Genomic DNA, 27147 nt, shown 5'->3' on the forward strand with positions numbered 1-27147 from the left:
GGACCTACAGACTCAGCGCTGCCGGGACAGGACTCCAGGGCTGGGATCCAGTGGGGGGGCTCTTGGGTCCATCTGTGTCCCACGGCTCCTCGAACCAGGCAAAGGGACAGGAGCTCGTCTGCTCAGCCGGATTTCCCTGCGTGGGGCTGGCTCCCCTGGGCTCCGGGTAACCTGGCCCTGCCTGACCCCTGACTCTGTTTGCCCTCTGGCCGAACAGACTGATCCCCGGGGATCCAGCCCAGCAGGGCTCCTGGCTTATTGACGGCCCAGTGGCCAGGCCACCCCCACCCCAGCTGTGAACATAAGAACGGCCGTACTGGGTCGGACCAAAGGTCCATCTAGCCCAGTAGCCTGTCTGCCAATAGCGGCCAGCACCAGGTGCCCCAGAGAGGGTGGACCAAAGACAATGATCCAGCGATTTGTCTCCTGCCATCCCTCTCCAGCCTCTGACACACAGAGGCCAGGGACACCATTTTATCCCCTGGCTAATAGCCTTTTATGGACCTAACCTCCATGAAATTATCTAGCTTCTCTTTAAACTCTGTTCTAGTCCTAGCCTTCACAGCCTCCTCTGGCGAGGAGTTCCACAGGTTGACTAGATGCTGTGTGAAAAAGAACTTTCTTTATTAGTTTTAAAGCTGCTACCCATTAACTTCATTTGGTGTCCTCTAGTTTTTCTATTTTGGGAATTAATAAATAACTTTTCTTTATCGGCCCACTCCACACCACTCATGATTTTATAGACCTCTAACATATCCCCCCTCAGTCTCCTCTTTTCTAAACTGAAAAGTCCCAGTCGCTTTAACCTCTCTTCATATGGGACCCGTTCCAAACCCCTAATCATTTTAGTTGCCCTTTTCTGAACCCTTTCCAAGGCCAAAATATCTTTTTGGAGGTGAGGAGACCACATCTGTACACAGTATTCAAGATGTGGGCGTACCATAGTTTTATACAGGGGCAGTAAGATATTCTGGGTCTTATTTTCTATCTCTTTCTTAATAATTCCCAGCATCCTATTTGCCTTCTTGACCGCCGCTGCACACTGTGTGGTTCTCTTTTTGGCTGGTTGCTGCGCAGCCAGAGCTCTGATCTGAGACTGGGACTGGGGCGTTGCAGGGAGGGGCCGAGCGGAGCCATCGGGGGCTGCAGGTCCAGTTACACAAACACGGACCCAGCGCTCGGAGGTGCTGATCCACCCTGGTAGCTCCACAAACCCCCCAAGCCTCATGCGCAGGCACCGGGCCCGTCGGTTACCTTGGCATTCTCGTAACTCGCTCCCCGTGGCCACTCCCCTTCCACGGCCCCTCCGGTCAGGTTCACTTGGCTGGGGCTGAGAAGCGGGAGCTTCAAACCTGCACACAGCGATTACGGTAATTACTCGTTTAACACGTGCCTGTTTAACACGTTTTCACAATAGTACAATTTTTTTTAAGGGAACGTTTTTCAAATAATACGACTGACCCCGAAATAACATGAAAATAATTAGGTGGCGGACTACTTCGTGTAGCAGTATGAGTTGGCAAAAACAGTGGTAATACGCATGAGCGGATGAACACACGTGGTTATTTTTGTGTTTGAACAAAGCGCAGTGACTTGTGAAGCTAGATATCTTGTGTTGCTAGAGATCTTGTGTTGACATTGATGACCCAACACCAACAAAAAATCGACTTTGCTACCAGCAGCTGAAACGCAACCCCCACCTTTTCCATTGATCGCACATAGCACGTTTTCGCTTAGCACGAACATTTTCAGAAATGCATCTATAGTATTAAAGGAGGAATTACTGTACTCCTGTCAGCATCTCCCCTCTTTACCCAGGGACACAGCACCTCACTGGGGGAAAAGAGGGGGAAGAAAAAGGAGGAAATACCTTGTAAAAATTATACAAATGTCTAACAGGTGGGATTTAGCAGAGATGTGAGCAAATAATGCAAAAATTCTACAATTTCTTCCCTCTTTTGTTTTCCTTTCCTGACTCACAGACCTTCCTACCGACATTAACCTGCTGGGCTAGCAAAGCAAAGTGACTCCAGATTGCAGAGGGAAACCCGGGATCTAACCCCCAGCGCTGTCCCACGCTGCCAGGCTCTCCTTACGAAGAACTTCCCCCAGAGATCCCCCTCACATCCCAGTGAATTTCACAAACTCACCTTTGCCTCGGGCCCTCTGTGTGCACCTGGAAGGGAAGAGAAACAACAACGCTCAGCTCCCGCCCTGCAGCGAGGTTCCCACGAGACGCGGTGCCGATGGATCTCCGCCCGTCGGACTGTAAAGCCGGGTCTGAGATCCCCTCCTGGCTCTGCTGGCGGCTCCGTCCGGCTCCTGGGCCCTGCCAGGCCAAACCCGGCTGGCTGTAACCCTGCCTAGTGGGGAGGGGGGGGGTTCTGTCCCAGGTAGCGGCACTCAGAGCCCACTGGCAGTGGGAGATGAGGAGCGTTCTGTCTGGTTTGCTGGGATGGGAAACTCTCACTCAGGCTGAACATTTGTGTTGCTCTTTCTGTGGCAGACACACAGCTCAGGGCCAGCGGCTCCCCGCTGGGTTACACAGGCATGCGCATGGGGTGTGCCCAGGCACACCCTAATGCAGGGGCTGACTGTCCCAGTGGGCCATTGTAATGGGCTGGCCGAAGCCCACACTACAGGCAGCACGACCCCACACAATCCACCAGTCTGGCGGAGGAGCAGAGCGCTGCCAGGGAGGGGGAAGTGTGGCCATTCTGGCCGCCAGGCTGCCTACATGCAGCTCCGGTGCGAACAGGTGGGGCGTAAGCCAGAGGGCGGGACGCCAGCAGATGTCAGGGTGCTGGTGTGACATCACAGCCGGCAACCGCCAGATTAAAAAAGTCTCCAGCAGCCCCACACACTGGAAAACAGAAGCCAGGTAGGGGAGAGGAAGGGGGGAAAACAGGGAGAAGGGGCTTGTGCTGAAGGAAGGGGCAGGTCAGGAGAAGAAAGCAGAAGGCACCAAGGGGCAGGGTGGAGGAGAGACAAATGGCAGGGGGCCAAGTGCAGACAATGAGGGAAAGGGCAGGAGGGAGGTGTCAGTGGGAGGGGGGCAGGGTGATGCTGGGAGAGGAGAGGGGAAGGGCATTGTGGGCTAGGGGGGAGAGGGAGGTGCTGGGTGAAGGCTTGAAAGGAGGGGTGGGCGTGAGGAAGGCGGGGATGGAGAAAGGCGTGTGTGAGGGCACAGGGGCATGAGGGGAATGGGGGTAGACGGTGGTGAGCATCAGGGGAAAGAGGGCAAAGGGGGCAGGGGCAGTGAGGGGTGGGGGAGGCACCAGAATGGTGCAGGTGCCAGGGGATTCTGGGGGTGAAGCAGAAGGGCAGACACCTGCAGGGGAGGGAGCAGCACCAGAGGAGAGAGGCAGGGCAGGAGTGTAGAAGGAGGTGTTAGAAGAGGGGATTGTGACGTAGTGGGGGGTACCTTGCTGGTTGCTATGCTGGGCAGTGGGTTGTGAGTGACCCCCACTGGCTGCAGCACGGCCCAGCAGGGCAGGGGATGAGTCATTATGCAAGGGGGCTAAGAACCTGTCTGACCAGTTATCTCCCAGGGAGCGGAACAATGGGAAGAAGGGGAGTGGAGCCCTGGCTGGGGGGTAGGGCTGGAAGGGAGTTAATCTCTGTCTGGTAGGATGGAGGAAGCAGCCTAAGCAACAGGCTAGAATTTAGGGGCCCAGTCTCCCCCATCTCTAGGGGGACTGAGGCATCCTAGGCCTGCCCTGGAACCAGATGACATCTGTGCTGTGCTGTATCCTGGGGAAGCAATAAACTCCCTCTGTTCTACTGGCTGGTGGAGTCTGTTCGTGCCACTACAGGGGTGCAGGAGACAGGAAAACCCCAATGCGCTGTCACAGAGATGAGGAGGGGTGAAGCAGAAGGGCAGACACCTGCAGGGGAGGGACCAGCACCAGAGGAGAGAGGCAGGGCAGGTGTGTTGAGGGAGGTGTTAGAAGAGGGGATGAGGAGGGGTAGCTCACATGATCAGAGTGGGGCTACTGGAGAAGTGGGCACAGGGGGGAGAGAAGGGCTGGTGGAGGGGGCAGGTCTCAGGAAGGCTGAGGGCAGTGAGAAGGGCAGGAGTCAGGACAGCAGAGGAGGGTGAGGAGTTGGGGGGCAGCAGGCACCAGGGGAGCTGATGGAGCAAGGGGAGGAGACAGGGCAGCAGAGGGAAAAGGTCGAGGTTTATAAGATATCTATTAATAACGTGGGTGCCACAGTGGCACATCCAAACAAGCCCCATTAACTCAGTGCTGGTGCACAACACAAAATTCATTCTGCTCATGGGAGGAAATTCTTAGAGGGGACACTTCCCTCAGCCTCTCCGCCCCCGAGTTAATGTTACACACATTGGGGTAATGCAAATGCAGGTTAGTTGCATGATGGGGGTTTGATGAGGGCCAAACTAATCCCTATTGGTAGAAGGATGGTGGGAAAAGTCCTTGGGGGGGGGTCACGTGACACCTTTTACTTTTGGTCTTGTGTCCCCCTTGCCCCTAAAGTGTTACCTCCAGAGGCGTGGCTAATGGGGGTCAAAGTACATTTAAAAAAATTCTTTGGGTGCGCACCCTAATGAAATGTGCTGCGCTCGCCTATGCTGGGTTACTGAGGGGTCCCTGTTTGGGGCAGCCTGTTTCTGCAGAGGAGTTTACCTTGAACAGAGTCGCTACATTGTCAGCGAGTCTTGTCAGTCTCTTGTGCACTTCCTCTCCCGCGCTGGGGGAAAGGTGTTTCCGGTCCCTGCTCACAAGCGGGTGCACTTTCCCATATGTGGACTCGATTCCCGCCAGGTGTGTTCTTATTGTTTCCTTCAGAAATAAAACATAAAATAAAATAAAAGTTACAGAACAACATGGTTTGTGCTGCTGGCCAGCTCATGTGTCAGCCATCGTGTGGGGCTGGGACAGGCAGATGTTTTCTGGCCTGATTAAAGCTGCATCATGTTGGGGCCTGCTGAGAGGGGGGAGTGCAGGGCCCCTCCCATTCTGACCTGCCAAGGCCTCCGGTTGCTGCTGCTGCTGCTGATCCCAGTACCTGCCCCTCGCAGCCTCCCCTCCCTTGGCAGCAGGTGTCCAAACTCGGATGCTGCAGAGCTAAGTGGGGGCTGGAGGAGTCGGGGGAACCTTGGGTTTGTATCTTCTTCTTTTTAAGGATTTACCTGCAGGCTATGTCCTCCCCCCCCCCCCCCCCCCCCCCGTCTCTCGCTCATTGTGCTTACCAGCCCCCCTTTCTCTGGAGGTAGGAAGCCCCAGCTCTCCCCACTCCCAACCACCGGGATGAGGCCGTGAAAGCCCCAACCCCAAAGCATGTTGGGAGGGAGGAAGGGAAGAAGCTGCGTGGCTGAGGCTGGAGGCAGAAGGCAGGACGCAGAGTGATATGATGACCTCACACTGTCATCCCACAGGAAAAATTATAGATTGATAGATAGAGAGAGAGAGACATTTGGTCTCTTAGTTTTCTGAGGAATCCCTGGGCAGCCTGGACTCTGTGCTAAGGAGTTCTGGGCAGTTACTGTCCATACCTATTGCGCTTTGGGAAATCGGTCTCTGCTTTTCAGTGCATGGCATGTACAGCTAGACAGGGTCTTTGTGCTTCACACAGTAATTGGCAGGGCAGGTCTGTGCACACTCAGAAGTGGATCTCTAACTATACCGGGAAACGCGGCATCAGTCCAGCAGCTCTATACACTGAAGGGCTTTAAAAAATGAATTCCTTCTCCAGAGCAAACAGCGAAGAGAAAGATCTCGCCTCCGGGAGCCAAGTCTCCATTTACAGCCCTGCCACTGTCTGTCTTAACAACCGCTCAGGTTTACAGTTGATTTTGCAGCTACTATTAGTTTGGCCGCACACGACACACGCCAGGGGGAAATTCCACGGCCTTCCCCTATAGCCAGGGCAGTACAAGGTCAGTGCGACCAGCCAGTTGGTAGGAGGGTCAACTGGGACACAGATTGCAGAGGGAGCGGGGCAGCCGCGTTCGCCTGTATCTGCCAAAACAACGCGGAGTCCTGAGGCACCTGAGAGACTCACAGATTTAGCCGGGCAGAACTCAGTGAGATACAACCCACTTCACATCAAGCATCTGAAGCCGTAAGCTGTAGCTTACCAAATAAGATAAATACATTAGTGCCCCAGGTTGCATCCACATAGCATAGTTATTTCGAAATAACAATACGAGTGCCTACACCAGTGTATCTCAAAGTGGAGGTGTGCCACAGAGAGCAGAAATCAAAATGGCTGACCTTAAAGGGACAAATCTCCTTTTTTTTCCTCAACTTTTTCTGGGGGCTTTTTTTCCCCCCTGAACAACAAAATCCTTTGTGTTCCCCTTAAAAAAATTGTTTGGTGTTCCTTGGTCTTAAAAAGTTTAAGAAACATTGATCTACACAGCAATTCCATTCTTTCAAAATAATATCAAAATAACGGGCAGCTTCTTTCAAAATCTGCAAACTGCATTCCATGAGGAATAACGCCGCTTCCGCAATAGCTATTTCAGAATTGCAGGAGTGTGGACGCTCCACTGTCGCTATTCCAAAGTAGCTCCTGCCCCATGGCCACTCAAAGTAATTACTGCCCCGGGCCTCCAGGGGCTCTAAATCGAGGCAGTGCACCCACATTAGGGGACCCTGCCTTAGATTAATTTGGAGGCTTCCCTGAAGTGTATATGTGCTATTTTAAAATAACCTATTTTAGAAAAATGCCAAAATAATTTATCTCAAAATGAGCGTGCTGTGTAGACACACCCCAAGGTGCTCCCTGGCCCTTTGTTGTTCAGTTAGAGCACAGACGTCCTCAGTTGGTCTCACAGCTGGATCCCAGGGGCCCATTGCCTCTCTGGGAAATCACTCACCTTCCTGTGCACGGCAGAATTCACCACAGGAAAGGCCTAAGAACACTGGGCCCTGTGAGAACACGGGGATTTGAGCACTGGGGGCTCCCACCCCTCTCTGAAAACGTGGCCCTTTCTATTAAAGGGAAAAACATGTTTATTTCCCCCCTGGAGTTTAATGAATAAAACTAAATAACGGTGCCTACCCAGTACTCCTGGACAGCCTCCTCCACGGGAGCCACCGTGTGACCTCGGTGAGCCTGGGACTCCCTGCACACCAGGCAGATGAGGGTCTGGTCCTCTGTGCAGTAGAGTTGCAAAGGCCGTCGGTGTGGCTCACACATGTTCCCGCCTCTCGGCTCCTCCACTGGTTGCGACCTTAAGAACTCCACAATGTTCCTCAGCTCCCGGTTGGGCCGTAACTTTCCCTTTTGAAGTTTTTTTTTGCACAGAGGACAGGCAACGTGTTTGCAACCCTGGCAGAGCCGGGTGATACATTCCCGGCAGAAGCTGTGTCCACACGCACTCGTCACAGGGTCCAGGAATAACTCCTGACAGATGGGACAGGTGAGTTCGGCCTTAAGGTTCTTTACACACTCTGCAGCCACCATGGTGCTTTCCAGGAGAGGATGAAGAAGTTCCCTGCCGCCCTCACATACCTCCTAACATGTCCGTCTGGCGGCAGGAAGGTGCCTCACCCCTCAGGTATCGTGTCAGGCCAAAGGTCCCTGTGCATTTTATTGGCCCATGAAGCCAGACACAGAACAGATACCTTTGGCCTGTCAGGAAGATAGAGAAGCTTCTCTCACGGAGCCCCTCCATGGCAAAGGTTTTATTGCAGAAGGGGGAGAGAGCAGCGAGGGGCGAGGATGGTCTGGGGGGGACCAGGTGAAAGCGATCTCGAAATGGCAGCATTTGTGACTCTAAGGGACAGGCAGAGGGAAAACTGCAGAACCGGGGTCGTGGGTTTCAAGCAGGCAGACTTTCCCAACACACACAAGTGGAGATAGCTGGACGTGTTTCAAAGGGACGTTATTAAGGAAACCAGAGCAAACTATCTCACTGCACAGCACAGATAGGAAGTACGGCAAGAGACCACCCTGGCTTAACCAGATCTTCCATGGTCTGACATTTTTAAAAAGGGTCCGATAGAAAGTTGAAGCCCGACCAGATTATGAAGGGTTAATATAAAAACAACACCACACGAGCATATAGGAACAAAACTAGAAAGGCCAAAGCCCAAAATGAGTTTAAATTAAGTAGTGGCACATAGGTTAAGCAAAAAAACTTTCTACGAATACAATGGAAAGAAGATAAAGATTCAGGACAGGGCAGGCCCACCGCTCGGTCATTGAGAAAAGACAATAGTAGAAAATGTGGAAATACCAGAAGCGCTAAATGACATTTCGTTTCAGTTTTCACCACAAAGGATAGCAGCGAGGGGACATCTAACCAGTGAACTCCAGTGAAAATCATAGACTCACAGATGCATAGACTCCTAGAACTAGGAGGGACCTCAAGAGGCATCAAGGCCAGTCCCCTGCCCTCATGGCAGGGCCAAGGACCATCTAGCCCATCCCTGACAGGTGTCTGTCCAACCTGCTCTTCAACATCTCCAGGGATGAAGACTCCACAACCTCCCTGGGCAACTTATTCCAGTGTTTCACCATCCGGACAGGCAGGAAGTTTTTCCTAATGTCCAACCTCAACCTCCCTTGCTGCAGTTTAAGCCCCTTGCTTCTTGTTCTATCCCCAGAGGCCAAGCAGAACAATTTTTCTCCTAACTCATTTTAAGATGCTGAGGTAGGATCTCTGGTTAAATAGGGAAAGAACAGGTTAAATATTACTTAGAGAAGTAATATAATATAACCCGACTGAGGAGCTATCTGAGCCGTTAGGGATCATCTTCAGGCACTCACGGAAGCGGGGAGAGCTCCTTGCTCCACCAAGGAAAGGTTCCCGTGGCTGTTGTTAATTCTCCCCTCGGGAGCTGGTGGCCGGGCGGCTGGAAGAATTCTTCCCGTGGCCGAGGCCGGCTCTGCACTGAAAGCCCAGCCCAGCGACACGGCTCAGGGCTGTGACAGGCCCCCACTGAGCGGGGGTGAGGCCGACCGACGTCCCAGTGCGGACAGGGCCGTGTGGCAGGGAGAGTTCCTCTGTCGCGCTGGCTGCCGCTCAGGTGTGTGACCTGCGCCTACAGGAGCCACCGCCCGTTGCCCTAGGCAGGGCCTGCAGAGACGTGGGGCAGCCGCAGCTCTGCCTGGGGACGTGCTTCAAGTGAGGACAAGCCCCTCGGCGTGTCTACACAGGGCTGAAGTCCGTTTCACTACAGCCGGCCCTGGGCTAACACGGCTGCCACCTGACTCCAGCGCTGCCCCCTGACTATGGGTTGATTCCTGACTGCTGACTCCTGCTCTCACCACTAGGAAGGACCACCCCCAAACCAGTAACTGACACCGACGTCCCCCCAGTGAGTCCCAGCCTAGGTGCCCCTCTCAACCTGGAGGCACCCAAATGCCTTTGAACATCTGCCCCTTGCCTTAGCCAAGCGCCCAGCTAGTTCAGAGAAAGGCTGCAGGAGCTGGACAAGGAGACTTTAAGGCAGGTCAGATTTTACTCAATGCAGAAAAGCTGCAGGCCTGGCTCTGAGAGCCGAGCCCTGGCACTAAGGCTGTGTCTACACTCGCCGCTTCTTGCGCAAGTACGGCCATTCTTGCGCAAAAATCCGCAGAGCGTCCACACTGCCCGCCTGCTCTTGCGCAAATAAATTTACAGTCCGGCGTGGGAAGAGAGGGCTCCTTGCGCAAGAGTTACACTCTTTTTCAACAGGTGTAAGCCCACTTGCGTAGGAGTGATCCAAAGTCACAGGCTTAGCCACTGAACAAACAGGCGTTTGGACTCGGCACCAAGCCGATAATTCTACATCCCACAATTGCGCCACCCCCTGAGATAAATGACCCATCAGGGCTGGATTAACACAGGGGCCTTAGCAGGCCAGGCACCAGGCTAAAGGGCCCTGCAAGAGATCTGGACTTCTGGTGACCCACAGATCACCTTGTGGAGCCCCCTTAGCCTGGGGCACTGGGATGCAGGCACTAAGGCCCCTGTGCTAACCCGGCCCTGGCTAGGCTGCATAGCTGTCCCGTGCGCAGTGATGGGCTGTAGTCACATTCTGGGATGTAGAGACGAGGGGCTACAGAAACCTCCTCTCCCCAGCCATTGGATGGTGCAACGCAAAACCCACCCCAAAGCAGCCCGGCCAAACCCACGCCACAGTAAAACAGGACCACCTCCGCATGTGTTACAAATCAGACTGTCCCCGCCCATCCCATCTCCCCCGGCCCTCTCCAAACACCTCCCCCATCCCAGCTGCCTGCTGGGACCTGCCCCACATGTGGGCTTTGCAAGGCAACCAATGGCCAAGAGATTGAGGCATTTCCCGACCAGTGAGACCCCTGCCAGCACCTCCCTGCATCCACCAGCAGAGCAGGGTCGGGGGTGCCCCAGGACGCACGGCGCGTGAGTGGCCCCGCCCCCGGGCGCCCGGCGCGTGAGTGGCCCCGCCCCCGGGCGCCCGGGAGCCCATAAAGGTTGGGGACCACTGTTCTAGACTAACTGAAGTGTAGGAGCATAAGCTTTCAAAGACCCACTTCGTCAGATGCATGCCCACGAAAGCTTATGCTTCTACACTTCAGTTAGTCTATAAGGTGCCACAGGACTCCTCGTCGCTTTTGCAGATTCAGACTAACACGGCGACCCCTCTGATACTTGACACAATGGACAGTTCACTCCACACAAAGGACAACAGAGTTATTAAAAGACACAACTTAGTTTGCAAGGGGAAATGAGGAGCAGTGTCTAGACCAGCACCCCCTGGTGAGCCCAGCGTAACAGCCCAAGAAAGGAAACACCCAACCAGTGTTTTCAACAAACTGTGTCAGAAGCCAGACCCAGCATTTCAGGGCAGAACGGCCCGCAGCTGTGCTGCCAGTCAAGTAGTGAGTGAAAGACAGGAAACAGTAGTTACAGTTAGTATTTAATAAACCTACAAATTGTCTTCAAAAACGGTAACACAAGAGTTCACACAATCCCTAACACTCCCATCTGTGAAGAGGAAAATACAACGTGAGCGCTCAGACACCAGCTGTCGACTTGCACCCGGAGCCGTAACCTGGTGTCTATGAATGAGCAGCTGCCGTCCGTGTGTCTGTTCTACACGGCTCTGCGGGGCAGTGAAATGCTCACATCTGGCACGGGGACAACGAGATACGGGATCCTCTAGTCCAGAGGCGGAAGAAAGGGACAAGTCTCCCAGTGAGTGTGTCAGTGCGATAGGAGATCAGAGCCATGGTCTCAGCGTTGTAAAATCTCCCCTCTCCCCTTTCATAGTCCAGATAAACGCCGACCTTCCTGGGGACCTCGGAGAGCCCAAAACATAAAGTCAAGATTCAGTTGGATGTTTCCCTTCCTCTGCACTGAGTCTCTGGCAACTCCGGTTGTCCAGCTTCCCCTCGGTCCCATCTCCACCTCCCAGTAACGACTGCCCGAGGTGAACCCCTCTGACCCGAGCACACAAACAGAAGAGTCAAATCTCTCAGGGTTGTCGGGCAGATCCTGCTGTTTGTATCCATGTTCCACACTTTTCCGATCCTCAGACAGGACGAGCCGGGGATGGGCCGTGGCTGAGTCCAGAGTCACCTCCACTTGGGGGGGGGGGGGGAGAGAGAGAGAGTCAGTTTTTACAAAAGGAAAAATGATGCAGCACTTTAAAACTAACAAGATGGTTTAATAGGTGATGAGCTTTCGTGGGCCAGACCCACTTCCTCAGATCATATTCTGAAAGGGAACTGGCATGACCATATATACCAAAGGAATACAATGAAAAAAGTATTAGAATATATGAAAGCTCATCACCTATTAAACCATCCTGTTAGTCTTTAAAGTGCCGCATAGTTTTTCCTTTTGTTTTCCCATGATCAGACTAACACGGCTATCTCTCTATTACTAGTAAGTTTTACAGTCAGGGTGACCAGCTGGCCGGATGCTGCAGGGACCGTGCTGGGATTCGGGGCTTTGTCTTGTACAGGCTCCTATTGCCCTCTCCCCCCCCCCCCCCGCTCTGGTTGCTAGCTGGTCCCCCATCTCCACCCCCTGGATCTGAGCCCCTGGGGATCGCCGAGATACCCCTCTTCCACCTGTGGGGCCAGGTGACGGACAGGCTGCCGGCCGGACAGACCGGAGCTTCAAACCTGCACAGAGCGACCACTCCCGTCAGTGTCTCCCCTCTTTACCCAGGGACACAGCAAGTTCTTGGGGGAAGAAGAGGAAGCAAGAGGAGCAAACACCTTGTAACAATGGAACAAATGGCTAACACAGGGACATGGGATTTAGCAAAGATGTGGCCAAATCATGGAAAAATCTACAATTTGCTTTCCTTTCCAGACTCACGCACGTGCCTGGTAGCAAAGCAAAGTGACTCCAGATTGCAGAGGGAAAAATCAGGATCTAACCCCCAGCGCTGTCCCACGCTGCCGAGCTTTCTTTACACGGGGGGGGGGGGGGGGTGTGGAACAGGGATCTTCCCCCAGAGACCCCTCCCGCATCCCAGGGAACTTCACAAACTCACCTTTGCCTCCGGCCCTTTTTAGTCACCTGGAAGGGAAAAGAAAAAGAAACATTCAGCTCCACTTCTGCAGAAGGATTATACATAACATGGGGGAGGTGAATTTCTACACATCGGACCGTAAAGCAGGGTCTGAGATCCCCTCCGGTCTCAGAGGGTGCCACTACCCTTGTTATTTTGAAATAACTCCTGCTTCGGAAGAGGAACAGCACTGTTTGGAAATTGTTGTTTTGGGGAAAGCGGCGAGAAGTCCTGTGGCACCTTCTAGACGAACAGAGCTGAAGGAGCATAAGCTTTTGTGGGAAAAAACCCACTTCGTCAGATGCATGTAGTCTATAAGGTGCCACAGGACTCCTCGTCGCTTTTGCAGATTATCAGACTAACACGCCTACCTCTCTATTACTAGTAAGTTTTACAGTCAGGGTGACCAGCTGACCGGATGCTGCAGGGACCGTGCTGGGATTCGGGGCTTTGTCTTGTACAGGCGCCTATTGCCCCTCCCCCCGCTCTGGTTGCTGTCTGGTCCCCCTGTCTCCACCCCCAGGATCTGAGCCCCTGGGGATCCCCGAGACTCCCCCCTTCCACCTGTGGGGCCAGGTGACGGACAGGCTGCCCGCCGGACAGACAGGGGCTCTCCCAGGCTGCCTCCCACACCCAGGTGCAGCCACTGAGTTTCGGGGCCGCGTAAAGGCCCCCTGGAGCAGTGGGGAGCCCGAGCGCCTCGTCCTTGTGACTGGCGGGGGAGGGGCAGGTGGCCCCAAGAGAACAGAAGAAGCCTGAAGTCCCAGAGCTTCCCCCGGGGAAGAGACGGGGGGGGGGGGCACGGCCTTTACTCCGGAGCAAACACCAGCGAGTGGAGTGTCCCCCCCCCGATGGAAAACCAGCGCGGGCACCGGGGGGGGGGGGGGCTGGCTCCGTTCTGCAGCCCCTGAGTCCCAGTGGCCAGGCCCTAAGGAATGTGGGGACCCAGTGAACACCCCCCCCGGGGCAGGGCCCCTTTCCTCACCTGCACACCCCGCAGCACAGGCAGCCGGACCACACCCCTTTTAGGAGAGAGACTGGCTGTCTTCCTTCTGTCAGAAGGTAGCTCTGGGCTCACCGGGCTCTGAGCGCTCTGACCCTGCAGGCTGGACAGGAGATTGGCTGTCACTCTCGCTGCCTGTTCCAGGCAGGGACACCCGGTTCCCCGGGGAGGGGGGGGAAGCAGGGGCCTTGCCAACGGCAGCCCCAGGGATTCAGGGGGACAGGGGGGTGGCAGGGAGACAAACCCACCTGTCACCGCGGGATGGTGCATCCGCCTAGGGGGGAAGCAGAGAGACGAGGGTTCAGATTTCGCTCGGCAGGAGGGTTCTGCCCCTGCCCTGGGGACGTGTCGCCCTCTGGCCCCCAGAGCCCCCCCGGCTTTGTCTCCGGGCTGGGATTGGTCCCAGGCTGCTCCCGGCCTGTCCCAGCCCTCGGGTCAGACTCAGCCTCCGCGCCCGGCCGGGCAGCCCCTGCCCTTTGCCCCCAGCCTGGGCAGCCCCGGCTCACCAGGCAGAGGGGGGCCGGCAGCAGGGGGTGGGGCTGGGGGTCTCTAGCCAAGCAGGCTGCGGGAGGGGCAGAGCTCAGCTCCCCGCTCTAGCCAGCCCCAGACATCGCCCTGTGGGGCAGGGCAGCCTGCCCAGCACCTCCCACCTTCAATCTCTGCTGAGGGCCCCTCCCAGCAGCACTGTCTGCTCAGCAGGCAATCCCTGCACTGCCCCAGAGTGGGGAGGGGCTGCCGGGGGCCATGTGTAGGGTTGCCAGGTGTCCGGTATTGACCCGGACAGCCCAGTATTATCGCCTCCTATCTCGTAAAAAAAATCAGAAAATAGCGAACACCTGAAATGTTCAGTCCTTTCTGATTGGCTTCTTGGTTCTGCAGGGGAGCTGTCTGGCCCAGAGCAGGGAGACAAGATGGCCGTTAGCAGCCTGTTAGGGCCCAAAAGCTTCAAAAGTATTTCTTAAAGGGGCCATGCTGGTGTTGGGTTTTTTTTTTTTTTTTTTTTTTTTTGGCTTAATAACTCTCAGGAGCCATGTGCTTGGCCTGGGGCTGAGGCTGGCAGCAGGGGGCTGAATGGGGCCTGCCCAGCTCCCCATCCCCTTCACACACAGCTGTTCTGGAAGCCCCTTGTGCTGCTGCTGCACTGACAGCTGGGCCTGGCCTGGGCCCAGTCAATATATCCAGCAGGGACCACCTTAGGAAAAGTCTGCAACTTGGGGGAGGGGCTGGCGCATCCGGCCTAGAGCCATGGAACCGCTCCCATGATCCTTGTCTGTGATGAGCATCCCAGCCTCTATCCAGGAGCACCCCCCTCTCCTGTGCACTCCCCTTCCCTCCACAGGCTCCTGCCAATCAATAAGAGTATGCAAATAAATCAGTGCGGGAAGGTGACGATTGGCTGAGTTACCTCTGACGTCACAATGACTACAGCTACACAATGACGTGGCCCTGACTAGACTCGCAATAATGAGGTGCAACAGTCATTAGTAACTACGATTAATTACAAAGTAATGTCTTGAAACTGCGGCACAGGAACGAGATTTCAGGGAGATTTAACGCTACCTGAGGGTGAAGAATCAGTCTTTGTGATGCACCTAAATTCAACTCCTCCCTGAATAATAATTCTATCAAATTTGACAGCTAAATAAATACATTCTGAGGGAGAGGGACGGATTCCCCCTTTCGGTGCAAATCTGAACTCAGCCGTAGCTGTGGCATTGTGCACCACAGCCCCTAAAATACTGGCGCATGATCCCTGACCTGGGGACAATTCCCCGTAAGGAATCCTCTTCCGCTTCTACCTCTGGGTGCTGGGCTGGCTGAGCGAGCGCCTAGCAGCCAATGTTGGCCTCTCCCTCTGAATCTGAGCAGAGTCCCGGCGGGACCACCAGGCAACCGACCTGCCCACGACATACCTGCTTGTGCACCTGGGAGGCAGGCACAGAGCTCCTTCCTCTGTTAGGCCTAGGGAATGGAGCATGGCTTTGGACACAAGCGGCAGCCTCCTTCTGTTCCTCAGACACTTGTCCTCCGCCTCCTGAGGGTGACACAAGGGGCTGGAGCGTTTCCTCTTCCTGCTGCCACCCACGTCCCCGAGCCCCCAAAACAACAATCCCCTCCACCCGTCAGACCAAACTTTCCAACCCGCTAAATCTCACCAGCGGACGTCCTTGGAATGCTGGGTGCTCTGAGCGAGAGAGCAGCTCGAGAGGGGATTTGTTGGAGGGAGGCGTAATAGAGACATGGTGGTTAGGAAAGGGCCCCTTTCTGTCCCCCCCCGTCACTCGCCCGGGGAGGCCCCGTTCCCGTAACAGAGCCAAGCACCAAACCCAGCCCACGGCACCTTCCCACGGAGCAGGGCCCCGGCTCACCTGTGTCACCCCCCGACTCCGTCTGGGCGGCCCCTTGCCCTGCAGAAGAGACACTGGCCTTCCTTCTCCCCACCGAGCTTTGAGACAGCAACTGGTCAAACCTAGTCACAGAATCTCCCGTCATCTCTTGGCGCCTTCTCACCACCCACCCACCAGCGCTAGGGAGGGACGTTGAGCTCCTGGCCCGGGGGTCACAGGGGGACGGGAGAGTCAGCGGGGAGGCAACGCCGAATGGCACCAGCCATGAATAGCACGTCCCTCGTTTCCTGTCCCCTCCCCTCCCTCCCACCTCCCCCAAGGGCTGAAATGACCCGAGTAAACGCTAAACACCCTCGTGCTGATGGGGAACAGAGCGGGGCAGGGGTGGAGGAGATGGGACAGGATCTAGTTCTGGGTCTCTTTACCCCCATCCACAGCTCTTCATGCTGTGATCCCCAGGGGGCAGGGCGAGCGCTGCAGAGCAAGTCACAAACCCACCTGTTGGCGAGGGTCTTCACGCCCGCCTGGCCGGGAAACAGAAAGGAAGAGGCGTTTAGATTCCAGGAGAATGTTCTACGTGAACCGGGGACGTGGGAGAGTCTCAGACTCAGAGGCCCCAACCAGCCCCTGGGCCCTCCCGGCGCTGGACTCTGTTCCCACCTCCCCGCCGAGGGGCTACAGCCGGGCAGGGCTGCAGGCGAGGGAGGTGTGTGGGGTGGGAGCTACTTGTTGGTTGGCTGGGTGCAAGAGGGGTGGGTTGAGAGAGGCGGTTTTCCTGCTGGCTCTGTTTGCCTGCCATGTGGGGCTGGCCTCAGGGTACTCTCCTGCAGGGTTGCTTGGTGGTTTGAGGGCTCAGGGGGCTAAGCTGGGGGAGCTGTGTTTGTTTGCTGACTCTGTCTGGAATTTGGAAAAAACCCATTTGAAATCTGGCTTCTTTGGGACTTATTTCCTGGGTGCCACATTTGCAGCACAACCCCTCCCCCCCCCCCCCCAGCCCCTGCGGCAGAACGGGCCCGGTCTCAGCACGACCCCCTCTGGGTGCAGATCTCAAAGCTCCCGAGGCCAGGAGCAATTGCCGCGCCGGGGGCCGGCCCAGCCGCACGCTGACGGGACCCCCTGCAGCTCTGGGACGCTGCTAAATCCAAAGGGGTCTGAGCGTCTGGTCCCAGAGCGTTTGCGCTGTCACTGCCCGGCCCGCGGAGAAGGGAGAAAACGCGGCGACGCCGGACCCCTGTGGGCTGTGGAACATGCTCACGGCTCAGCCCCCGTTTCCTTTCTCCTCTCCCCCCTCCGCATGGGTCATGGGATACCAGGCTGCTAGAACGCCAAGAGGTACGAGGTGGCGCTGCCCAATGGCCCACGCGCGCCAGCCAGGCACCGACGGAGCCAACAGAGTTCCCCACTCAGCACCGGGAGTATTCACACAACATTGTTAGTTTGTACCTTGGGCTCAGCGCCCTCTCGTGTGTCACTGATCATGTGAGATCCTGGGTCCAGGGATGCCTGGTCAAGTCCATATTTAGGTGTAGAAGCCTCTTCACAGACACGAACGACATGACTCCCCGTCTCCTCCTGTTTCTCCTCTTGTGTCTCAGCCACTGGCTCGCTGCCGGGTTCCCTCCCTGCCAGTGAATGGATGGTGGGTTATTGGCACCTGCTCCCGGCTGCGTGTCGCTCCTGCCCGGCTACACACTCCCAACCTCCAAAATCTCCCACCCTGCGAGCCAGGGTCAGTTTCCCATTGATGGAGTCAGTCCATTCTCACGGGGTCACGTGTCGTGGTTCGGTAGAGTCCACGGGCAGCTCTGACTGCACTTGGCTGAGCAATAAACCTGGCTGGGCCCCTTCCATCCTTATTGGATTCGGGGTCCCTCTGGGTCGGCCATGGTCATTCACTGCACAAGTCGACGCAAGCACCCTTCCGGCTCTCAGCATCGACAGAGACCTGTGAGTTCACCATGGCAGAAAATCACCAGGGACCCCGATGTGATAGCAGTCGAAAACAGGCTGCGTGTGGCTGGGTGCTGTGCAGCCGGAGTGCCGATCTGGGAGACTGGGGCGGGCACAAACAGGCCGTAAGGGAAGGAGAGTGTCTAAGGTGGACATTTCCTGTGACTGTCGAACACCCGAACCCCAGCAGGGTAACAGGGCCCAGGCTGGCTGGCTGCTGGAGGTATAAGGAGGCCGAGAATGAGGGGACTCTTCAGGATCCAGGAACAGGGACAAGGGCAGCATTTCCCTGGACAAATGGTGACCGATTGGGCTTTGCAGGGAGGGGCCGAGCAGAGAGATCGGGGGCTGCAAGTCCAGTTACTCAAACACGGACCCAGCGCTCGGAGGTGCTGATCCACCCTGGTAGCTCCATAACCCCCTCCCCCCCCCCCCCCCCAAGCCTCATGCGCAGGCACCGGGCCCATCGGTTACCTTGGCATTCTCGTAACTCGCTCCCTGTGTTGATTCCCCTTCCATGGCCCCTCCAGTCAGGTTCATGTGGCTGGGGCTGAGAAGCGAGAGCTTCAAACCTGCGCAGAGCGACCACTCTCGTCAGTGTCTCCCCTCTTTACCCAGGGGCACGGCAAGTTCTCGGGGGCAGAAGAGGAAGCAAGAGAATCAAATACCTTGTAACAACGATACAAATGGCTACATGGGATTTAGCAGAGATGTGGCTAAATCATGGGAAAATCTACAATTTCTTCCTTCCTTTGCTTTCCTTTCCAGACTCACGCACGTGCCTGGTAGCAAGGCAAAGTGACTCCAGATTGCAGAGGGAAAAATCAGGATCTAACCCCCAGCGCTGTCCCACGCTGCCGAGCTTTCTTTACACGGGGGGGGGGGTGTGGAACAGGGATCTTCCCCCAGAGACCCCTCCCGCATCCCAGGGAACTTCACAAACTCACCTTTGCCTCCAGCCCTTTTTAGTCACCTGGAAGGGAAAAGAAAAAGAAACATTCAGCTCCACTTCTGCAGAAGGATTATACATAACATGGGGGAGGTGAATTTCTACACATCGGACCGTAAAGCAGGGTCTGAGATCCCCTCCGGTATCAGAGGGTGCCACTACCCTTGTTATTTTGAAATAACTCCTGCTTCGGAAGAGGAACAGCACTGTTTGGAAATTGTTGTTTTGGGGAAAGCGGCGAGAAGTCCTGTGGCACCTTCTAGACGAACAGAGCTGAAGGAGCATAAGCTTTTGTGGGCAAAGACCCACTTTGTCAGATGCATGTAGTGGAAATTTCCAGAGGCAGGGATAAATATGCAGGCCAGAATCAGACTAGAGATAATGAGGTGGATCCAATCAGGGAGGATGAGGCCCACTTCTAGCAGCTGATCTTCAACAAGCATTCTGGAAACTACGATACCCACATGAGAAAGTGAGGAAACAGATTAACAGAGCCAGACGTAGGCCCAGAAGCCTGTACGATGTGTACAGTACGGCATGGTAGGAGAGGGCTTCTTGCGCATGAGCTACGCTCTTTTTTAATAGGTGTAAGCCCTCTTGTGTAGGGGGCTCTTGCGCAAGAGCGCAGTGTGGACGCTTGGCAGGGATTTCTTGCACAAGAAAGCCCTATGGCTAAAATGGCCACCAGAGCTCTCTTGCGCAAGAGAGCAGCCACACTGCCATGGGCGCTCTTGTGCAAAAGCACTGCTCGCACATGGCAGTGTAGACATTTTGTTGCACAAGACTTTTTGCACAAGAACCCTTGTGCAAGATGTTCTTGAGCAAGAAGCCTCCAGTGTAGACATAGCCCTACAGTCCTCAGCTAAAACCTCCCCTATGTGTCATCCGTGATCTACAACCCATCCTGGACAACGATCCCTCGCTCTCACAGGCCTTGGGAGTCAGGCCAGTCCTTGCCCACAGACAACCCGCCAACCTGAAGCATATTCTCACCAGCAACTATGCACCGCACCACAGTAACTCTAACTCAGGACCCAATCCTTGCAACAAACCTCAGTGCCAACCCTGCTCACATATCTACACCAGCGACACCATCACAGGACCTAACCCATCACTGGTTTATTCTCCTGCACATCTACCGACATAATATACGCCATCATGTGCCAACAATGCCCCTCTGCCACATACATCGGCCAAACTGGACAGTCCCTAAGTAAAAGAATAAACGGACACAAATCAGATATTAGGAATGGCAACATACAAAAACCTGTAGGGGAACACTTCAATCTCCCTGGACACACAATTGCAGATCTCAAGGTAGCCATCCTGCAGTAAAAAAACTTCAGGACCAGACTTCAAAGAGAAACTGCTGAGCTACAGTTCATCTGCAAATTTGACACCATCAGCTCAGGATTATGCAAAGACTGTGAATGGCTTGCTAACTACAAAAGCAGCTTCTCCTCTCTTGGAATTCACACCTCCAGATCAGCTACTAGAAGTGGGCCTCATCCTTCCTGATTGGATCCACCTCGTCATCTCCAGCCTGATCCTGGCCTGCATATTTATACCTGCCTCTGGAAATTTCCACTGCCTGCATCTGACGAAGTGGGTCTTTGCCCACGAAAGCTTATGCTCCAACACTTCAGTTAGTCTATAAGGTGCCACAGGACTCCTCATCACTTTTGCAGATTATCAGACTAACACGGCCACCCCTCTGATACTTGTTTTTGGGAGTTATTATTCTGAAATAACTCACTTGTGTAGACCTGCCCTAGTGTAGACATGTAGACTGTTTCAGCAGCTGGGTCACTGAGGGATCCCGGTTCTGGGCAGCCTGTTTCTACAGAGGTGTTTACCTTGACCAGAGTTGTTGAGTTGTCAGTGAGTTTCTTCAGCCTCCTGTGCATCTCCTCGGCTGCGCTGGGGGAAAGGAGTTTCTGGTCCATGGTCACAAGCGAGCGCAGTCTCCCGTAGGTGGACTCCATTCCCGCTAGGTGCTTTCTCATTGTCTCCTTCAATAACAAGTTAAAATGAACATAACGACGTGGACCTTTCTATTTGTAAGCAGGGGCCAAACTACTGCTTGCAATCAGCCAGCTAAAAGGAGAGAGTTGCCCTGGAGGTTGGGTATGCTCACTCAGTTAATTAACTGTTAATTGTTCATATGTAAATACAGCTCAGGCCAGGAGGGGGAAGGAATCCGAGGGGTGGGTCTGTAAATCCAACTCAGCCAGGGCTGATGGAGGGTCAGTGTTGGAATGGAATGTGGTGTATTGTAACTAATTTGGGCTGTTGTGGGGGTCACAAATCATGCCACCCCTAAATGTAGGAACTGTAAACTATGACTCCACTGCTTGCAGGAAAGACACCATCATTGTAAGAGGTCTGCGAGGAACAAGCCTCCTCCTTCCAGAGTCGAGTGTAATAAACTGGGGAGAGGTAGGGGGAAAGGGCTTGAGTCAGCCTGCTTCATGCCTGCCAGGTGTGAGCTGTAAGGCTATGTCTACACTGGCATTATCTTGCACCAGATGTATGCAAATGAGGCTAAGCATAGAATATTGCTGAGCCTCATTTGCATATCTAATGAGCCGCCATTTTTGTGGAAGAGGCTCTTGCACCAGAAGGAGCTGTCTACACTGCCCCTTCTTGCGCAATGCCGTTATGCTGATTATTTTCAGGAATAATGGCAGCGTGCAAGAGGGTTTTTCTTGCACAAGAGGGCTGTGTCTAGACTGCATCCCTTTTCCGTAAAAGGGATGCAAATTAGACACATCGCAATTGCAAATGAAGCAGGGATTTAAATCCCCCCCCCCCCGCTTCATTTGCATAAAAATGGCTGCCGCTTTTTTCCGGCTCGGAGCTTTGCCAGAAAAAAGCGCCATTCTAGATGCGGATCTTTCGGAAAATAAAGCCTTTTCTGAAAGATCCCTTATCCCTCTAGGGCTACGTCTACACTGGAATGATTTTCCGGAAATGCTTTTAACGGAAAAGTTTTCCGTTAAAAGCATTTTTGGAAAAGAGCATCTAGATTGGCAGGATGCTTTTCTGCAAAAGCACTTTTTGCGGAACAGCATGTGTGGCCAATCTAGACGCGCTTTTGCACAAAAAAGCCCCGATCACCATTTTCGCGATCGGGGTTTTTTTGCGCAAAACAAATCTGAGCTGTCTACATTGGCCCTTTTGCACAAAAGTTTTGCGCAAAAGGGACTTTTGCCCGAACGGGAGCAGCATAGTATTTCCGCAAAAAGCACTGATTTCAGACAGTAGGAAGTCAGTGCTTTTGAGGAAATTCAAGAGGCCAGTGTAGACAGCTGGCAAGTTTTTCCAGAAAAGTGGCTGATTTTCTGGAAAAACTAGCCAGTCTAGACACAGCCAGCCTGAGACTGGTTCAACCTGCCTCTTTCCCTCTCGTTTCAAGGACAGACCTAAAGCAGACTCCATGGCTATGTCTACACTCACAGCTTCTTGCACAAGTATGGCCATTCTTGCACAACAATCTACAGTGTCCACACTGCCCGCCCACTCTTGCACAAGGAAATGTGCAGTACGGCGTGGTAAGCGAGGGCTTCTTGCGCAAGAGCTACGCTCTTTATTTAACTGGTGTAAGCCCTCTTGTGCAGGAGCTCTTGTGCAAGAGGGCATTGTGGACACGTGGCAGGGGATTTCCTGTGCAAGAAAGCCCTTTGGCTAAAATGGCCATCAGCGCTTTCTTGCGCAAGAGAGCATCCACACCGCCATGTCATGGATGCTCTTGCACAAAAACACAGCTCATACATGGCAGTGTGGACGTGTTCTTGCGCACGAAGCTGCAAGTGTAGACATAGCCTATGAGGAGTCTTTCTGCTAGTCCAGTGAGAGTTGGAATCTTTTGCCAGCCTAGGTGGTGGCTAAAGAGTTGAAATTGCTAAGAGCTGAAGTCACGGTTTTGGCCTAGAGCCAGACCCATTGCAGCCAGCGGAGAGGCTGGCGGGAGCGACCGGTGGGCAGCCAGCGGCCGGCCGGTAGGAGTGGCGGCAGGCAGAGTTAGCAGACAACAGGAGCAGCCCGAAGGTGGCCTAGCCTCAGTCTCAATGAGCAGAGTCATCAGGGTGAAGTGTCAGAGTCTGCACAGATCTGTAGGTGGGGCGTTTGAAGTGGGGTACTGGGAAAGTTTGGGTAAATGAATGGAACCTGACCTTGGACTGGTGAGCCTGAGAGACAAAAGCCATTTCTCAATCCATTTGAGCTGGGGCGGTTACTCGTGGGGGGCTATGAACTCCGTTTGTGGTATTTTCCCAAGCTAATGCCATGTGACTACTCTCTCTCTTCCATTAAAAGTTTCTTTCTACACTCAGAGTCTGTGCGTGCGAGTGGGGAAGCATGGCCTCTCAGAGGCACCCAGGGGTGTGTGAATTTCCCAGGCTACTGGGCGGGGGCTCGAGCCGGTCCTGTGTGAGATGGTCCCCTAGATATTGAACCTGGCCCTGTTTGCTGCTGGGCCTACCCGTCAGAAGGGTTACGTATTAAAGGGAAAAAGATGTTTATTTCCCCCCTGAAATTTAGTGAACCAAACTAAATAACGGTGCCTACCCAGTGCTCCTGGACAGCCTCCTCCACGGGAGCCACCGTGTGACCGCGGTGATCCTGGGACTCCTTGCACACCAGGCAGATGGGGGTCTGATGCTCCTTGCAGTAGAGTTGCAAAGGCTGTTGGTGTTTTTCACACGTGTTCCTTTCTCTCGGATCTCCCACAATCTGTGCCCTTAAAAACTTCACAATCTTCTTCAGCTCCCAGTTGGGCTGTAAGTGTTTCTTTCGAAGTTTCCCTTTGCACAGAGGACAGGTGACGTCTCCGTCTCCCTGGCAGTGCCGGGCGATACATTCTCGGCAGAAGCTGTGTCCACACTCTGCAGTCACAGGGTCCCGGAATAAATCCAGACAGATGGGACAGGTGACTTCAGCTTTAATGGGCTGGAAAGGCTCCGCAGCCGCCATGGTGCTTTCTAGGCAGGGACAAAGAAGTTCCCTGCCACCCTCACTTACCTCCTAACATGTCTGTCTGGCGGCAGGAAGGTGCCTCGCCCCTCAGGTATCATGTCAGTCCAAAGGCTTTGCTGCAATGGAATGGCTCCAGGAAGCCAGAGACAGAACAGATACCTTTGGCCTCTCAGGATCACAGATAAGCTTCTCTCTGCACCCCCCAGCCCGCCTCCCTGCAGGCAATAAGGGAGCCGTTCCGTGGTCCCCTCTGTGCTAGGAAAGTGACCCATTTCTGACCCCAGTGCCAGCAAAAGGCCCATCTCACCCCACTGAGGCTGACAGGGCCCAGGCTGCCTGCGTCCGGGAGGTAAAAGCCATTTGGAGCTGCGCCCCAGAGAGCCTGCGAGGGCCCCTCCCGACCGTCCAAGGGCTCCGCGTCGCGCTCAGACAGGGCTGCCGAGTTCCTGCAGGAATGTTCTTCTGTGGAACCCCCCCATGCCCACGCGGACGGCCCGTCCGTGGGACCCTGCAGCCTGAGCCGGGCTGGACCCGCCCCAGAGACATGAGCTGGGGGGAAGGTCTGGGAGGCTGGGCAGAAGCAAAACCCTCCAACACACCGAGCCCAGTGTCCTCAATGCCCCCCCCCCCAGAAGTGCAGAGAAACCCAGAGCGCGTTCGCCCCAGAAATCTCTGTGCAGCCGCCTGCACCCGGGTGGCCCGTGGGACTCGGTGTCTCGGCCGCGGCCGTGAGAACGCAGGAAACGCTCAGCCCAGCCCCGCACCACGGCCCCAAAGTAACGTTCCTGTGAGGAGCCACAAACCACAGGCCCCCGGCCCTGGGAAACAGAGACAGGTGCAGCCTCCCCCCAGCACCAGCACCCGCGCTGAGCTCTCACCCCAGGGCCTGTGCTCCCCCCCCACAGTGCATCCCCCTCTCCTCGGCCTCTCTCCCATCTGGGATCTCCCAGCCCCCTGGTGTCTCCTCTACCCGCCCTGGTCTCCTGCCACCCGCACGGACCTTTTCTCTCTGCCGGGGGGTCTGGGGAGACGAGGGTTTTATTGCAGAAGGGGGAGGGAGCAGCGAGGGGCGAGGACGGTCTGGGGGGGATTGTGACCAGGTGAAAGTGATCTCGAAATGGCAGCGTTTGTGATTCTAAGGAAGCGGCGGAGGGAAAACTGAAGAACCGAGGTCGAGGGTTCCAAGCAGGCAGACTTTCCCAACACACAATTGCAGACACTGGCCGTTGTTCAGAGGGACGTTATTACCGGCAGGAGAGCAAACTAACCCACTGCATGGGACAGATAGGAAGTCTGGCAAGTGTGCTGTGAGCCACACCGTGGCTGGTAATTACGGCTGGGGCTGGTCATCCCTCCCCACACCCCCAGCCTCTCCGCCAGCGCTCGCCTGTGGGCAACTCACTTCCACGCAGGAGCTGGTCAGAGGCCGCTCAGAGCATCTCAGGACGTAAGAACCAAACTCCCCTCCCAAAGTGGAATTCCTCCCCCAGCCTTTCGCTCTGTGCTGTCCCAGACAGGAGATTGCACTGTCGGCTTTGATCATGCCACACCCCTGTCCCCGCTCCGCACCCCTCCCGCCTGGCCTGACTCCCTGCTGGGCTTGGACATCCACCAAAGTGTGACCCACATCACCCCCCTAGGCTGGGGGGGTCTTCTGTGGAGTCTCTGGTGCCTAATAAAGGCCGAGCGGCACCCAAAGTTTTTCCCACACTCAAGGCATTCGTTGGGCTTTTCTCCCGCGTGGATCTTCTGGTGCTAGTGGAAGGTGGATCTGTCCCGGGTGCTTTCCCCACAGGCCAGGCACTGGTAGGCTGTGTCTACATTGCATGCTTCTTCCGCAAGAACAGTTGGTCTTGCGCAAAAACTTGCAGTGTCTACACTACACTCCTGTTCTTGCACAAGTAAATTTACAGTGTAGCGTCAGAAAACAGGGCTTCTTCCGGAAGAGTTATTCCTCTCCCCAGGAGGAATAAGCCCTCTTGTCAAGAGTTCTTGCACAAGAGGCCAGTGTAGACAGGCAACATGAATTTCTTGCGCAAGAAGCCCCTATGGTTCAAATGGCCATCAGAGCTTTCTTGGGCAAGAGAGTGTCCACACTGGCACCAATGCTCTTGTGCAAAAGCACATGGCAGTGTGGACGCTCTCTTGTGGAAGACTGTGACGGGGCGGACTGTCTCTGCCCGTCCGAAGATGATCCGCCCCGCACTGATCCCGCGGTAGCGCTCGCACTCCTCGGAGGTGACCGGGAAATGCAGGTTGTTTGTGTCCGTTGCTTGGCCGTGGCGGGGCAGCTGATAGGCGGGGGCGAGGCAAGCCGGGGGGGGGGGTAGGTCGAGCGCCGGGGCACGCTCAGGGCGGGAGGACGCCCTGCCTGTCGACAGGGTCAGCGGGTGACGTCACAAGGTCAGGGTGAAGATAGAGGTTAAAAGGCAGAAGAGGAAGAGAATGGGGGAGAGAAGGGAAGGTAGGAGGAGGAGGACCAGGAGTCTGGAGAGGCCGAGGGGGCGAGCGAGGTAGGAAGTAGCCCAGGGCAGGGCCTGGAGATTGGGCCGGCTGGCCGGTGAGTTTCAGGCTAAACCCCCACCGGCTGGACAAGGCAAGCCGAGCCTGTCCTTAGGGCCCTGGGCTGGGGCCCGTGAGAGAGGGTGGGCCTGGGCCCCCCTACTCCGTGTTCCCAGACCGGGAAGGCTACAGTGCCCAGAGTCAGGACTGCCAGTCGCCCTTGAACTAAGGGGTGACGCAGGCCAGGGACTGGCCCCGCGAGCCAGAAAGACAGGCACGGGAGTGAGCACGGGGCCGCCCGTGTACAAAGACCTTTTGCACAAGAACTCTTCTGCAAAACAGTTCTTGCGCTAGAAGCCACCAGTGTAGCCGTAGCCGTAGGGTTTTTCTCCTGCCTTCTGTCTCGGGTGTCTAACCAGCTGTGTGCGCTGGCGGAAACTTTTCCCGCACTGGGGGCATGTGTGGGGCGTCTCCCCCGTGTGGATTCTCTGGTGTTTGTTACAGGTGGAGCGATCCCGGTATCTCTTCCCGCATGGGCATGGGCAGGGGCTCTCCCCTGTGTGGATTCTCTGGTGTTTGTTACAGGTGGAGCGATCCCGGTATCTCTTCCCACATGGGCATGGACAGGGGCTCTCCCCCGTGTGGATTCTCTGGTGTTTGTTACAGGTGGAGCGATCCTGGTATCTCTTCCCACATGGGCATGGGCAGGGGCTCTCCCCCGTGTGGATTCTCTGGTGTTTGTTACAGGTGGAGCGATCCCGGTATCTCTTCCCACATGGGCATGGGCAGGGGCTCTCCCCTGTGTGGATTCTCTGGTGTTTGTTACAGGTGGAGCGATCCCGGTATCTCTTCCCACATGGGCATGGGCAGGGGCTCTCCCCTGTGTGGATTCTCTGGTGTTTGTTACAGGTGGAGCGATCCCGGTATCTCTTCCCACATGGGCATGGG

At 55.2% G+C, this 27147-nt stretch overlaps 1 protein-coding gene and 2 long non-coding RNA genes across 3 annotated transcripts in view; all 3 read right to left on the reverse strand.

The window, feature by feature from the left end:
• Positions 1 to 27147, reverse strand: part of LOC142823141 (uncharacterized) — a 56786-nt gene that overhangs the window by 11163 nt on the left and 18476 nt on the right. The gene's annotated exons all lie outside the window — the stretch shown is intronic.
• On the reverse strand, positions 11374 to 14090 carry LOC142823182 (uncharacterized). The gene is made up of 4 exons (XR_012898476.1): positions 13722 to 14090; positions 13456 to 13576; positions 12453 to 12478; positions 11374 to 11529 (listed from the first exon to the last, which is right to left on the reverse strand). It is a non-coding gene; the product is annotated as an uncharacterized LOC142823182 (long non-coding RNA).
• On the reverse strand, positions 15392 to 16482 carry LOC142823192 (uncharacterized). The gene is made up of 3 exons (XR_012898491.1): positions 16320 to 16482; positions 15843 to 15943; positions 15392 to 15508 (listed from the first exon to the last, which is right to left on the reverse strand). It is a non-coding gene; the product is annotated as an uncharacterized LOC142823192 (long non-coding RNA).

Source organism: Pelodiscus sinensis, chromosome 32, assembly GCF_049634645.1.
Source record: "Pelodiscus sinensis isolate JC-2024 chromosome 32, ASM4963464v1, whole genome shotgun sequence".
NCBI lineage: Eukaryota > Metazoa > Chordata > Testudines > Trionychidae > Pelodiscus > Pelodiscus sinensis.